The sequence below is a fragment of the Petaurus breviceps genome, unplaced genomic scaffold, assembly GCF_028583685.1.
Source record: "Petaurus breviceps papuanus isolate PSGF00001 unplaced genomic scaffold, PetGlider_PUasm1.0 128, whole genome shotgun sequence".
Taxonomy (NCBI): domain Eukaryota; kingdom Metazoa; phylum Chordata; class Mammalia; order Diprotodontia; family Petauridae; genus Petaurus; species Petaurus breviceps.
Genome location: NW_027185664.1, coordinates 4,145,001 through 4,161,290, shown reverse-complemented (window position 1 = coordinate 4,161,290; position 16,290 = coordinate 4,145,001). Strand labels below are relative to the sequence as shown.

Here is a 16,290-nt window from a genome sequence, read left to right as displayed (position 1 = left end):
ACACGAAGAAGAAGAAGAAGAAGAAGAAGAAGAAGAAGAAGAAGAAGAAGAAGAAGAAGAAGAAGAAGAAGAAGAAGAAGAAGAAGAAGAAAGAAGAAGAAGAAGAAGAAGAAGAAGAAGAAGAAGAAGAAGAAGAAGAAGAAGAAGAAGAAGAAGAAGGTCCAGCCAGGACTTAGTCCATAAAGGCTCTTTCTCAAGAGATCAGTCAGTGTAGGGCTGGAATGGGAAGAGAGATGCAGGTATTGGTGGTCTCAGAGAAACATTCCCTCCACAACTCTTGCTGGTGACTGGGGGAATGAACTATTGATTAGAGCTCCCTGGGTGCTCATTTAGGGGCATCAGGAATTAAATTCATCCAATTCAACAAGCATCTATTAAGTGCCTACTGTGTACTGGGTACTATGTTAAACTTTGAGGGTAAAAAGACAAAAAGAAATATTCCTTGCCTAGAGTTTAGGCAGCTAAGTGGCACAGTGGATAGAGTGTCAACAGGAAGGCAGAAAGTCTCTTCTTGAGTTCAAATCTGTCCTCAGATCCTTACTAGTTGTATGACCCTGAACAAGTCACTTAACCCTTTTTGCTTCAGTTTCCTCATCTGCAAAGTGAGTTGGAGAAAGAAATTGCAAGCCATTTTGCCAAGTAAACCCTAAATGGAGTCGTGACTGAACAATAACAATAATGAGTTCACACTTCTATGTGGGAAAATACCCACATACACAAGTTAAGTAAATGCAAATATAAAAAATAAATGTGTCGTCATTTTGGACAGTGGGCAGATTTATGGTGTTTAAATTGCCCTGTGTCCAGAGAATGGTACAGCATGGTAGGGAAGTCAGTAGTTATGGAGAGATGTGCATTTGGGTCTCAAAATCCTTGTTCTCAGAATAGAGGCCTAAATTTAAGGTCTTTTTCCACTAGGATTTCTTAAAATATATAAGGCATCTCAAACCCTCCCTCCAAGAGGCAGATACTGGTTTTCTGTAGAGAGGTGGGAGTAAAGGGAGGTGTGAGAGGTTAGGAAATGGAGTAGTGGGCATTTTGTGGCCATTGAGTATCTATGCTTGAGTTACACATCTCATTCAGTCAGCCGTCCTCTCATCTGGTCATCTGCCTGTGTCTGCTGACCTGCTCCTCCCTTCTTGGACCAGGACCCTCCATACTGGACTGGAGACCCAGACCTCCACACCACACTCTTGCTAAATATATGCCCCAGTCCCTGGAGAAGTGAATTCACTTATCTTTGGAGCTCCTTCCCTAGGACCCAACCTAGTTGGTTGGTGTGTGAAGAAGCCCACTTAACTCACTCTCTCTAACAGCTGGCCCTACACATCATATCTACTTCAGCTTTCCATCCCATCTCTGCCACATCAGGTGTGCCTTCTCCCCTCTTCACTGTCCTGCCCCAACTTTCCACCTTCCCAGAACAAAACACCCCTTCACTCGTCACCACTACAATATGTTATATCTTCCCCCTAATAGAGGATCAGCCAATGTATGGCATAGCTCCTCTGAATCATGGTAAACACTGCTGAGCTTTACCAGCTTTACCTTATTTCTGAAGGTGGGTGCCTGGAGTGTACATGGTAGCCTAACAGTTGAATTATCAATCTGTATACTTCTTGACATTCCTAAATAAATCTGTGGAGCTATAGTCAACTGTTCTTTTTCTCACCTGACTTTGTGGTTTCAGGAGTTGGGGGAATTTCCCCATGCAAACAGCAATTCCTATATCCCTCTTTATCCCTAGTCCCATAGTGTTCTAATGACCTTACACTGTTTCTTCTCCTGCTGATACATTCTCATCTTCTTTCTTCCTTCTCTGACTTATTTAGCTTCCCTTCGTATGCTATTACACAAGTCTTGCTTTCATTTGGTCATTTTTCAGTCATATCTGACTCTTGGTCATCCCATTTGGGATTTTCTTGGCAGAGATACTGGAGTGGTTTGCTATTTCCTTCTTCAACTCATTTTACACATGAGGCAAACATGGTGAAGTGACTTGCCCAGTGTCACACAGCTAGTAAATGAGACTGTATTTGACCTCAGGGAGATGAGTCTTCCGGACTCCAGGGCTAGCATTCTATGCACTATGGTGCCACCTAGCCCCTCCTAGAGAGCCTAGCAGCAGAAAATATGAAGTGGAGCAGAGGACTTTGGGATTTAGCTGCAAAGCATGTGTCAATCATTGTTCTCCATTTCACTGCAAGACTTGTTAGTGGGGGAAGAAGGGGAAGGGAAAGCCAGAGGGAAGAGCACCTGAACTGATGAGGGCTGTCTGAGAGGAGTCTGTCCAGGGCACTCTACCGGAATTGTGATAGCTGAATTTGCCTGCAGCTCCCATCCCCATGGGAGTTTCTGGGAAGGTGGAAAAGGAGACATTAGGCAACGTTTCCAATTTACAAATGAGCACCCTAAAGTTCAGATAGGGCCTTTAAAAAAAACTGACAGCTAAAGCACCGACAACATCAATAGAACTTTAAAGTCTTTAAACCACCAGTAGGAATTTGGAAATTGTTAATAGTTAAAAAAAAAAAAGAGAATGTCCATCTTAGCCAGACATGTATGTTAGACCTTAGGAAAGTAGATTTCAAAAAATTTAGTGGAAATATGGGCTTGATCCTATGGCCTGAGATTCCAAAAGGAACATGACCCAGAAAGGAAAAGTTGTTCTAGAAATGACCAGATAATTATGCATGATTCCATGCTATATAGGGAGCTCTCTGATAATAAATTTTAAAGGAATAACAAGAGCTTTCCTTCTGCCAACATAATATCATTTGATCATTACAATAGCCCTATCCTCATTTTATAGATGAAGAAACTGAGTCAGAGAAATTATGATGTGCCCATCATTGTCTCTCCCTTTTCCAAACTCCCCTGTTACTGTCAAAGGCACTGCCCTCCTCCTGTAACCCAGGATCACAGGCTCAGTGTCATCCTCAATTCTTCACCCCTACCCACCCCACATAGCCAATCTGATCCCAGGTCTTGCTTGTTTCTGCCTTCACAAAACATTTGCTCCCATCTCCTCTGAATTCACACAGCCACTACTCTTGTACAGGCCATGGTCACACAGGCTATTGCAGTAGCCTGCTGGTTAGTCTTCCTGTCTCAAACTTCTCCCCATTCTCTTCCATTTTCTACTCAGCTGCCAAAGATTTTTACTAAAGCACAGGTCTGATCGTGTCATTCCTCTAATCAATAAATTCCAGTGGCTACTTATAAGGACCAGGATTAAATAGGAAATCCCTTGTTTGCCTTTTAAAGTCCTTCATAACCGAGCCTGTTCTGTTAGAAGATTAGAAGTCTTCTTACACTTCATTCCCTTCCACATGCTCTGAGCCCATGACACTGGCTTTGCTGCTCTTCCTTGCCAGATTCCATTCATTTTCACTGGTTCCTGCCCTTTCCCCCCATGCTTGGAATGGTCTCCCTCCCCATCTCCACCTCCTGACTTCCCTCAAATTCTACCTTCTACAAGAAGCCTTTCCCAGTCCCCCTCCTCCCATGACTGCTGGCACCTTCCCTCCAAAATGACCTCCCATTCACCTTGGATTTATCTTATATGTACAATTATCTGTGTATTTGCATTTTTTTTTGTGTCCAACTTTTAACACAGTGTCAGACACATAGTAAGTTCTTAATAAATGCTTGTTGAATGACTGACTGTCCAGCATGGCTTGTAATGGTCAGAGCCAGAAATCAAACCCAAGTCTTCTAACCCACATTCAGGGCTCTTTCTACTACATCAGAGTTGCCTCAAAAGAATGTGATCAGAAGGGCAAGGGCACAAAATCAGAGATGAATACAAAGAATTATGGACCTGCAAGCACCCCTTCCTTACTTCCTTCCCTCCTTTCCTTCCTTCCTTTTTTTCCTTCCCTCCCTCTTTCCCTTCCTTAATTCTTCTCTTCTTTCTTTCTTCCCTCCTTTCTCTCTCCCTCTTTCCCTTCCTTCCTCCCTTTCTTTTTTCCTCCCTCCCATCATCCTTTTCCTCCCTCCTTCCTTTCTTCCTCCATCATTCCTTCTTTTCCTCCCTCCCTTTTTCCTTTTCCTCATTCTTTTCTTCCTTTCTTCTTTTTTTTTTTTTGCTTTTGTATTGAAGAAGGTCATTTGAGCACCAAATCAGGCATATGTTAAGCACTAAGTAAGGAATAATATTTGTAAAACATTTGTTCATTGGATATGCAAAGCCTTGTGTGTTAGGGATAATTGTGATTTTTCAACTGTGCCTGTGGAACTGCAGAAGATTGTGTTGTATTAGCTGTTTTTAGACTTGTTACTGTGTGGAATTAGAGAAGCAAGAGAAAAGACAATGCCTGTGCTACCCTAGAGACACCAGAGTACTGAACTGGGAACAGAGATAATTTGTTCAAAACGTACCCTCTCTCTTTGGCCAAGGATAGATAGCACATTTCTCAAGGGAGGGGAGAGTGTCATGGGAGCTGACACTTGGGCAGTTGCCATGACTTTGCTAAGATGAACTTATCCGGGTAGAAGATAGTGGTGATCGACTTCTGGAAAAATCAGGAAGACTAGAGCATGTGTGGAAATTCTGTATTGTCCTATCACGTAAGTGGGAAGAGCCTTTTTCCATCGACTGTATAACTGGAACTCTCAGCATCTTCAAAAAAAGCCCAAGATGCCATTGGCCGGAAAATGCTTTTCTTGCATTTTCATTTGAGGCAGCAAAGTGACTTCTTCACTAAATGCTCTCTGTGAGATAACCATGTTTTAAGGGGAGAAGCCATGGGCACCACTTTCTCCTCCTTCCCCCAGTTTTTATGTCTCCCAGTTCCAGTCAGAGAAAAAGACCTGATTCCTTGATCTTTTTATTCATTGCCTTCCATTCTAGGTACAGAGAATAGAGTCTCTGGGAGTTTAGAAATCTAGGTCACTGTTGCATCCAGCCCAGAAGCAATGCCTGGGGAGCAAGGGTCTCAGGTGCCAGCAGAGCAGAAGCCAATAGGATTGCTACCTTTGGACATGAACTTGGTGGGACTATGTCGGAACTGAGCCAAGTTGTGAACCTACACCCTTCTCACCAGAGTGGTATAGGGGAGATGGTGTCTATGAGGTGCTTGGAGAAATGTTTGTACTTTGTTCTTGTATTTTTGGATGAAATATTCTTCTATCTTGTATTTTTGGATGAAATATTCCTTTGTAAAAAAAATTATCTGGCGTAAAAAAAAAATTATCTGGTGTTAAGTGGTTAAATGGAATCAAGGGCTTCCTAAAGGAGGAGAACACAGTTAGTGGGGTCTCAAGCTAACAGCAAAGAAGAGAGCCTTACTGCGTCCCCCTCAGGGTATGGAAGAACCCTGGGATGGGGGGGTTTGGGGGGAAGGAAGAAGATGTGCCAGTTCTGCGGCTGAGAGAGTGGGACCAAAATCGAGATAATGTTACAAACCTAAGAAAAATTGTCAGAAAAAATGCTAAAGAAACCCCAGTTATACTGCGTGTTTGTTTTTTAAGTGTGGTTGGTGGAAGAAGATGATAAACCCATTGCTTGGAAGCAGACAGCATAATGTTATAGATACCAGAAGGAAGGCAGAACGACACATGTCTTCTTCTCCCTCTTCTTTTTCTTCTTCTTCCTCCTCCTCCTCTTTCTTCTTCTTTTTCTTCTTCATCCTTCATCCTTCATCCTCAGAGACAACCATGATATCAGGGAGATGATGTAATGGCATTCAAGAGAATTGGATTGAAGTGAGGCAGGGCTGTGCCAAGTCACCAGCCTCACTTTCTCCTCCAGAGTCATCTGGGTCCAGTGGCCAGATATAGATCAGGATGACTGGAGATGGCCCCTCTGCCCTACTAGATTTGGGGCAAAATGTAATTTCAAAGTGAAAAGATTGATATGAGTTAGCATGTGCCCATGCAAGTGTACACATACACAAGTGGGACCCTTTGAATGCTGTTCTGGCTTTAAGCCACATTGTACGTCAGGTCAGTATCTACTCCAAACCAGAGCTCATGGAGCATCCCATGGATGTGTTTCTTTTACCAGCCAGTCAGAAGATGCACACTTTCAAAGCAAGACATTTAATTAAAAAGCCTAAGATGAATACAAGAAAGATTTCCCCCATGCTGCCGCCGGTGGTGTGGGCCACATATTCAGGCACTACATTTGACCAGGGCCCTTGGGCATTTGGGACCACTCACACTTTGGATGCTGCAGGATGACCGTGGTCATTAGGCAAGTGACTTTCATCATGGAACTAGGGTCCTGTGCTGCGGTTACATTCTGCAGCGCTGCCCTCTGCTGGACACCTCTTCTTCTGGGTTTCACAGTTCAATCGCTCTCTGCTACCATCTGCTGGTCTTTCTCTATACAGTCTCTTTAAGGCTTCTGGTGCTCTCCCCTTCCATCTGCCCAGAGGCAGCTTTTAAACGACCTCCTTCTGAGAGAGAGGGCTGAGCATTTTCAGTCATAGTCTAAGGCTATTTTACTGCAGGCAGCCTGGCAGCCAGCAAAGGTCAGCAGAAGCCTGTGGGCTAGGATTGCCTCTCCTTTGAAGCGCTTTTCCTCTTTTTTCCCCCTCAGGTCTGGTTACCTGATCCTCTTCCCCTTTCCTACTGGGGGTTAGAAATTTCTGTGCAATGCCTCCTGCTTGTTCTTCAGCTTTACTTTAAAACATGCCAGGGATTTCTCTTAGCAAATCTGCAGAGGAACCTAGGCGACAAAGTTCTTTTCAAGCCCTGTAATGTTCCTGGTTGCCAAAATGAAGAAGTAAGTCAACTTGGAGCAAGAGCAGAAAGGGTTAAAGGAGATAGTGACTTCTGCCCAGCTTACTCTGTTTTATATTCCTGTCTTTGTTCTGCATTCTTACCAGTAACAAAAGCCTTACTCTCCCTACAGGTAGAATAAATCCAATTCAATTCAACAAATATTTATTAAACGTCTACTATGTTTAAGACAGGGGCATCTGGGCCCAAAGTCAGGAAGGCTCATTTTCCTCAGTTCAGATTTGACCTCAGAGCCTAACGGTATGACCCTGGGCAAGTCACTTCACCCTGTTTGCCTCAGTTTCCTCATTTGTAAAACAAATTGGAAAAGGAACTGGTAAGCCATTCCAGTATTTCTGCTGAGAAAACTCCAAATAGAGTCACAAAGAGTCGGACACAACCAAAAAATGAGTTAGCAACATATACAAGACACTGTGCTAGCTGGAAATATGAACACAAAACCAAGACAGTCCCTGCTCTAAATGAGCTCACATTCTATTGAATATATATACATATATATGTATGTATTCAATATATATACATAAGTCAAATGTAGCTAAAAATATTTTAGCATGAAGTCTATGAAATGCCTGGAATGGAATGAAAACCAAGACTAGAAATGGGACACACACAGTTCTAGCAAAGAATCTGCTAAAGACCTTCCATGACAACATCCACATGAACTCCATCAATAATATGTCAACAAAGAAGTGAAGAGCAAATTGATGTCATGCAGATTTGTTTACAGAAACAGTGGGTTTGATGGGAGAGATACAAGACTAGTTTATTCTTTTCAGTAATTTTTTTAAAAAGGTGATTCTTAAGGAACCCAAATTTATAAATCAATGTATATTTTGCAAAGAAATTGTAGAAACTGTGCCATGTGACATGTATGGCAGGTTGCAAAAATTTAGTACCTACTGGATACTTTGAAAGACATTATCAAGTGGCAAGAATTATACTCCAGAAGTTTACAATCCTTTTAAAATAACAGATGAAAAATTCACACACTTCAATAACAAACCACAAAATGTCCTTGAGAATTCAATCAATTAACTACCAAAATGAGCACATTATTACAGACAAAACTATTGCCCACTAGTGCTTAGACATATCATTGACTTATAAATATTTAGGAACAATTTTTAATAGGGATCGCCTTACCAAGCACTCATCATCTCAAAACTACATGGAATGAAAAGCTCTCAAACTATCAAAACATCTCAGAAAGCAAGTTTCTTGGGGATAGAATGGGGCATATGGGATCCTCATTGTCCTTTCTGCTGGTGGATTTGGACTGAAGATGCTTTTGGTGGGCCTACCGAAGATGGACTTTTTTATTCAGTGACCAAAAAAAAGCCATGACCTTATCCACCTACATAGTAATCTGTGACACATTAAGAATAAAGAAAACAGACTATAGGTGTAGCCCTAATAGAGGCTGCAGGGATATCTATCTCAATTCCCACTTGCACTAATAAGTCATTGTCATTGATTGTCTCTCTTACATAGTTGATACCTCCTAGGGATAGAGTTTAAAAATTTTCCCAGGATCATTTAAATGATTAACATCAATGAGTTTTTATGAATGGATATTTAACTGAGAAGTTATAGCAAGAGTTGAAGTACAAACTTTCCCCCTTGCCCCTGTGGGCACACTTTTTCCTACACTACCTTGAACCCTGGGAGGAGTCTTCTCAAACTTGAAGTAGTTTCTACAAGGTATTTGCTCCACTAACCTCACTTTCAAAATCTGTTCGTTCCCAGCTGAGTTGGCATTTCAGCTGGGCTAAATCAAGTAAGTCACTCTTTAGGGCTGTGCTTATAGACTGCAGACTCTGGCCTGGATGTTAGTTCTCTGCGGGTGCTCTGACAGCCTGCTCTTCCCACCTACTGAAGGTCAGAAAGTCACGGACTATTCTGATACCTCTTTACTTAAAGCAGGAAAGAAAATCATCTTCTTAAAGTGCAGGTTTGTCCATGTCACTCTGCTGCTCAATAAACTCTAGTGGCTCCCTATTACCTCCAGGATCAAATACTGATTCTCTGTTTGGATCCCCACCTTTCTGGGGCTTTTTATACTTCATGAACCATTGCCATCTGCTATAATTGGCCTCCTAGGCAGTCACCATCTTGCGAGAGAGGATCAACGCTGTGGGCCGAGGAGTGAACCTCACGGCCTCCGGCAGCTCCGAGAGTGGAGACCTCCCGGGGCTTGCTTTTCTCTTTTCTCACGGATGCATTATTGTGAAAATTAAGCTAATTCTTTGGGAGACCATGGTAAAAAAAAAAAAAAACCTAGCAAGTGAAACATGCGATAAAAAACTGAAATCAACAGAAGAGACTTATACTATATTCCATGATGGTGGTGACCATTTTCATACCTCCTAAGAGAAAACAGAGAACAACTGGATACCTTTGTCCATCTTTGATGACAAGGAAAATGGAAAAACTCAGGAGAGCAAGACTGAAACTACAGTTTTGTTGAAACTTTTGGGGGATGTAATCTCTTATAATAGACCAGATAATATTGAATCATTTCTTTCAGAAGGCTTACAATATGCAAATCCCACAGTAGTATCCATGAACATCAGTGAAGTATCTAGAAATAACTGTACTTATGTCTCTGGAAATATTAAAGAAAATAGAATGGAAGGAAATCACAAGGTAGACACCCCAGTTAGTGGAGAGGAAGTGGAGTATAGCACAAGCCAAGCATTCCTAGGACCTATTTACAAAAGTCCTGAGGAAAATAAACAAGATAAAAGAAAACACATACAAGTCACTGGTGGAGTGCAAAACAAACAGAACCCTTCTTCTAATAGACTGAAAAGAGACAATGAATTATCTCCATTTTACAAAGAAATTCAGGAGTTGGAGAGTGAAAAAGAAGATTTGGAAGGCAATTGGCAGGAATTTAAAGCCCCTCAGGAACAATTTAGCTTATATTATCAAGACCATTACAATGACAGTTTAAAATCTGATGAAGAAAAGAAAGATACTTGGTTTGATACTATGCATTCAGCCCCTGGTGATGAGCAGTATGTTAGTAATGAGCCGCTTGGTCGGAACACTGAATATCCAGTTCATGGACAAGGGGAACCTATGTTTTTGAACAATCCAGTTCCTTCCTTTAGGCCTGAATGGCAACCAGTGGAATCCCCTTTAGTTCCTCATGGTCTTTTTCCTTCTGGGTTCAATTATCATTTAAATTTTCAAAGATTTAATCCCTCTCCCTCTCCATCTCCACCTCCAAATGTTTTCCATGCTCAGGATGTTAAATTATGTGAAATGTACAATGGATATAATGCAAACAGTGGCACCACAAATTGGAATTGCCTGACAAATGATCAGACTAACAGATATTCTGATTGTGATGGCAGGAACAGTATCATACAGACCTCTAGAAATGGCCACAGTGAACAAGATGGGTGAGAAAATAATGGTTTCTGTGAAATGAGAGAAGAATCTTGGGAAGACCCTTCTCTATTCCAGATGGAGAAAACAGACAGGCTTATAAACAGCAGTTCCAAGAAGAAAAGCTAAAGAGGCTACTTATCCTTTTAAGACGTCTACCTGGTTCAGGGAAAACAACATTGTCTCGTGTTCTGCTTGGTCAGAATCGTGGTGGCATCGTCTTCAGCACAGATGATTATTTTCGGCATCGAAATGGGTATACATATAATGTTAGACAACTTGGTGATGCCCATGACTGGAACCAGAGCAGAGCAAAGAAAGCTATTGATCAGGGAAGATCTCCAGTTATAATAGATAACACTAATACCCAAGCTTGGGAAATGAAACCTTATGTGGAAATGGCTATAGGCAAAGGACACCGAGTGGAGTTCCATGAACCTGAAACATGGTGGGAATTTGATCCTGATGAATTAGAAAAGAGGAATAAACATGGGGTGTCTCGTGAAAGGATTGCACAGATGTTGGATCATTATGAGTACAAAATGTCCATCTCTATTGTAATGAATTCAGTGGAACCTCCACATAGAAGGTCTGAGAGACTTCGAAGACAGAGGTGGGGAGGCTGTGTAGACTCATGGAATCACTTTGATGTTGCAAAATAACTAATAATCAGTCTGCTTTCAACTAAAATGAGCTTGTGACTTCCCCTTAAAAAACAAGCATTGAAACTTTCTGGAGGTTTTTAAATAGGTTCAAGTCTAATAAAAAAGAACCATCATTACCTCACAGAGTTTGTTCCCAGAAAACTGTTTAAATTTTAAAATGTAAATAAAAAGTAGTATATAAATTGTAAAATATATATATAATTGGCCTCCTAGATACAGGTCTATAGGTGGCACAGTGGATAGAGCACTGGGCTTGTAGTCAGAAAGACAAGAGTTCAAATCCAGTCTCAGACCCTGGGCAAATCACTTAACTACTATCTGCCTCAGTTTCCTCAATTGTAAAAAGGGGCTAAAATAATAGCCCCTACCTCTCAGTGTTGTTGTGAGGATCAAATGAGATAGCATTATTAACAGGATTTTAGTGAGCCAGTCTCTAACCTGCGAATGACAAAACAGCAGGCCAGTAAGCAGGGAGTGGTTTAATTAATTAGTTTCATTATGAGGAACAGATTTGCAAATAGAGAATTCTCCAGATCAGAAGTTCACCTTGCTGAAGTGACGACAGACATTATATACATAAATCACCAGGAAGGGTTTGGGGAAGGCTCACAAACAATGTTTTCCGGGTCTTGAGTGGTTCCCCAGAACAACCCACAAATGGAAAACAATACAGTGATTCTGGAGTGCTGTGAGAGCAGTACTGCTCAAGTCCTTGGGGTTGTTCCTTGGCGGGTCATTACGTAGGACCAGAGTTCTGTGACAGGAACAGGTTCTACAATCTTTAATTTGGTTCACTTAAGGTATGCAGACAGAAGGATGCCAGTGATTGTGAGTGTTATCAAAGATTGATTGATCATGTCAAGCTGCATTGTAAGTCTGACTCAAGATAAGGCGATTCTAAAACTCTGATCTATTAGTATAATCATTACACATATATTGATTAATATGAAAATCATAATTACACAGTATTTATAACAGGGCCTAGCATACAGTAGGCACTTAATAAATGCATGTTTCTTCCCTTCCTTCTTTACACAAAATACTCCATCTCCTGACTCTTTGGATATCCTTCATGCTCACCATTCTCTACTGACTAATCTCTACCTACTGGCCTCCTTAAAGTCTTAGCTAAAATCCTAGCTTTTGTAAGAAGTCTTTCCTAAACCCTCTTGATGCTAAGTGCTTCTGATCTGTTAATTATCTCCAAGTTATGTTGTTTGTATGTAACTTCTGTCCCAAAACCAGTTGGGATATATATCTCCTTCCTGGTAGAGATAAATGCCCTGCCCTGCATAATAGGTGGGGGGCTTCAGTTCTCAGCCAGTGCCCCTGTGGGACTCTTTAGGTCCAGTCCTCTTTGAAGCAAGGAATTCATCTCCTCCAATAAGGAGAGTTCCATCCAATTGGCTTTGCTATAGAGGTTACATATACAAAGTTATTTGCATGTTGTCTTCCCCTTTAGATCAAAAGCTCCTTGAGGACAGGCACTATTTTTTCTAACCTTTCTTTGTATCCCCAGAACTTAGCACAGTGACTGGCCAAGAGTAGGTGCTTAATAAATGCTTATCTACTGATGGAAAAGAGAAAGAAGCAGCATCGGGGTAATGTGCTCATGTGCCAGATGGCGGCTGCCTGAGCGGTAAAGGTTTGAGGCGTCTCTCCCCGCTGGGAGTCAGTGGGACTTAACTGCTGCCCTCTGCTGCAAAGAGAAAACACTGGCTGGTCAGTGTCTCTGGATACATCTTCAGTCCGAGTTCTGAAGCTAATCAAAATGTTCCTCTTCATCCTGAGGTGAGAGGACCAGAAAGGGCCGGAACACATTGAAAGAAGCATGCTTCATCACGCCCCATGTAGGCTGGCAGAGGGCAGCACATGCTGCTCATGCTCTAGGGAAGCAGCTCCCATCGGCTGGGCCACCATTCCGATGGGATAAAAACTTGTCCTGGGGTCATTTTTTATGTGAATTTCCATTATAGGAGATGAGTGAGAATAATAAAAACGAAAATAATTTCGGAAGGGTAGAAATCAGAATGGGGCATCTAGGTGGACAGAGTGCTGGGCTTGGAGTCAATAAAATCCATCTTCTTGAGTTCAAAGCTGGCCATGGACATTTACTAACTGTGTGACCCTGGACAGGTCACTTAACCCTGTTTGCCTCTGTTTCCTCATCTGTAAAATAAGCTGGAGAAGGAAATGGCAAACCACTGCAGTACACTGGCCAAGAAAACCCCAAATGGGATCATGACTGGAAATAATTGAATTACAACAAATGACAACAGGGATCAGATTAGGCAATAGCTCCCCTGTACTCTTCCTTTGCTCGGGGCAGACCACATGTGTTAACACTATGGCCATCTGTGGACACCATACTTTAAACAAGATATTGACAGATTAGAGACCATCAGGAAAAAGTTGATAAAACTGGTGATAAGAATCAAAGTCGCTATGGACTTCTGTCTCCTTCCCAAGTCAAGTTCCCAAGTTTTGCCACAACTACAGGCTTTGATCATCTTGAGCCTCCCGGGTCTAGGTGCTACTGGAAGCTCTGAATTGTTTATCTGAGTTCACACCTTTTCTAGCATGTGCGGTTCCTGGCTGTCTTTTATATGAAGACCTGGGCTAGATGAAGGAGCTTACTAACATTTCTTCTTAAATTTTTTGAGCATCATTCAATTTGACATTTTTTTTACTCTTTTCAGAGTATATGTAGGAGATTCTACAAAAACCTTTACAACTTTTCATACTGCCATTTTAGCACCCAATCCTTTCCTAAAAACATTTTTAATCATTTATTTTCTTCCAGGTACTGTAATACGTACAGGAGATCGATGTAGGAAAAAGTAGAAGTAAAAAAGCAGAAAAGTAAGCCAATCCCTGCTGTCAAGGAGCTCACATGCTAATAGGAGACAACACATTACAAGAGGAAGTTTAGCTCCAGTTAAGTGGAAAGGCCCCATGGTCTTTAGGGTGCCTGGGCAAGACACACGGTAATGCCTCTTCTTTAATGTTATTTCCACTGATAAAATCATATCCATTTCAGATGCTGGGACATTTGACAGTGCTAAGGACTTTACTGGTGAGAACTCTGTTCTCTGTATCTTAAGTAGTTGTGGCCCCTGAGGAGGCAGCTGCCAGGTCATACCTCCACAAGGGTCACTTCCCTGGATGATGCCTATGGGGACTGGACTGGACGCTGGGGGATGCTGCTATTCCTAGGGCTCTTGAGCTTACCTGCACTGTATCCCTCAGGGTCTGAAGGCAGGTAGGTGGTGGTTGAGGTGGTTGTAGTTTGACTTACCTATACATGCAACTTCCTGTTTCTCCCTCAAGGTGCTTATGCAGCTTTAATAACTTCAATGTTTTGAATTTTTCTCCTCCCCAAATTGGTATAGCATCGATTAAAGGAACAACTTCAATCTTCTGTCATCCAGAAAAGTATGACCAGGATGGTGAGGAGATTAAACCTGCCAAAGAAGGCATAGGGTATTGAGCGTAGTCCTTTAAGGAACAAGGATGTAGGGCTATATGGGGAGTGGGCCAAGAGAAAGGAGACTGTCCTCAAATTTCCAACAATCAGAGCTGTCCAAAAATGAAATGAACTGCCTCTGAAGGAAGTTTAAGTTTCTTGTCACTTGAAGTAGATGCTGGATGCCCATTTGTCAGAGAGGTTGGAGAGGGAATTCCCACTTTGGGGATAGGTTGGCAATAACCCATGACTTCAGGACTAAATAGGTGAGGTAACATGGCAGGAGGAAAAGAAAGAGAAGATATGGAAACAAGACACAGAGTAAAGGAGAGAGAGAACAGAGCAAGAGAGGGAAGCCAAAGCAGGGGAGAATGTTGTTTGTTTAATTTAGAGTAAAGAGAACAATTGAAAAGGCAATTGGGAGATATTACCAACCCAAAGATTACCTCTGAAGTCGTTTCCAACTCTAGGAATTCATGAATTTGCTATGGATTTAGATTAAGACACGCCATATTCATTCTCTATTCCAGTGGAGGACGCCAGCATCTTCTCTATTTAGTTTTTTTTCTTTTTAAGCAATCGGGGTTAAGTATCTTGCTCAAGGTTACATGGCCAGTGATATCTGGGTGTGGTGCTGAGTATCGGAGCCCAGATTTGATCCCCAGGTCATCCCGACACTGGAGCCGGTGCTCTTACTCGCTGAGCCACCTGGCCGCCCCTTCTATTTAGTTTTTAAACAGCAAAATATTTTCATTTGATCCATGGGGAAAAAACAAAAACAAAACCTTTAGGTGCATAAGCTCAAGCACCACAAGATGGCAGCACTACAGAGATCAATGCAAGGGAAGAGTGTCTTGCCTGCCTGTTTAAGGAAACTTGAATAGAATTGAGGAAAATCTAAAGCTGGGTAATAATCACAAATTAGGAAATACAAAGGAGATATGAAATCGTTTTTTTTTAAGCAGCTTTAAGAGCTGATAGGATAACAAGGTTTATATGATGTTTTCAAAATTCATCAAGAATATAAAGTGGCTTAATAACATAGTTTTTCATTATCCTCTTGTTTAATAACTCAAGGACATCATTCATTTTTAAGATAATAAGAATAACTCCCACTTATACCATGTCTTAAAAGGCACACAAGGCTCATTTTGGCATTCCTAGGTCTTTAATGCTTTTTGTTCCCCAGAAGGTCATGCCCATCATACTGGGAGGTATATGGGAAAAGTCTAGATTTGGACTCAGAAAACCGCTGAATCCCCAATTCCCAATGCTATTCTATTTGTGCCGCTCCCCATCCATAAGGTGGAAGTCAGGCTTGATTCCAATTAGCAGGCTGATCCTTTTGCTAGTGGCCTTTGGTGGAGGCTCATAACATTTTGAGATTAGTAGATCATTGAGTAGCAACTCACTTCCAGGATGGTCTGAAGTCTCCAGATCCATCCCCAATGTTATCCACAAACAGGGGCCAGCATAGAAACAAGTTTGCCTTGGTCAGGCACAGGCTATGCTAGATCACTGAGGTCTGCTTTGGCCCTGGACATCTAGGGAGGGTCTACAACCAAACTGGCTTCATCAAGTATTAATGGTCAAGCCCCACTGGTCTTTTGGTAAACTTAATTCAGTTGCAAATTTATTTCCTGTACAATAAATGAAGAATGTGGTCTTCTTGATGAATGTTTCCTAGGAAAATCACTGAGGTGAAGTCATTGGTTGACAGCAAAGGTAAATGAATTAGAGATGCTGAAGAGAATTATACTGGAGTATCATTCAAGACACAAAAATATTCAGTGTTGGAGCTAGATAGCAGAAGAGAGAAAGTTAGATGAACTAGTGTCTGCCCTTTAAGTATGAGGACAATAAGTGGAGGAACTGAGAGACTAAAGGGGGGAAATGAAGAGAAGAGAAAGAGAGCTTATAATGGAGGAGAAAGAAGAAGAAGAAGAAGAAGAAGAAGAAGAAGAAGAAGAAGAAGAAGAAGAAGAAGAAGAAGAAGAAGAAGAAGAAGAAGAA

The 16,290-nt window shown here is 41.7% G+C and overlaps 1 protein-coding gene and 1 pseudogene across 2 annotated transcripts in view; both read left to right on the top strand.

Moving 5' to 3' along the window:
- LOC138171596 (O-acyltransferase like protein-like) overlaps positions 1–16,290 on the top strand; it is a 174,881-nt gene that overhangs the window by 102,337 nt on the left and 56,254 nt on the right. The gene's annotated exons all lie outside the window — the stretch shown is intronic.
- LOC138171587 (NEDD4-binding protein 2-like 2 pseudogene) lies at positions 8,908–11,001 on the top strand (annotated as a pseudogene).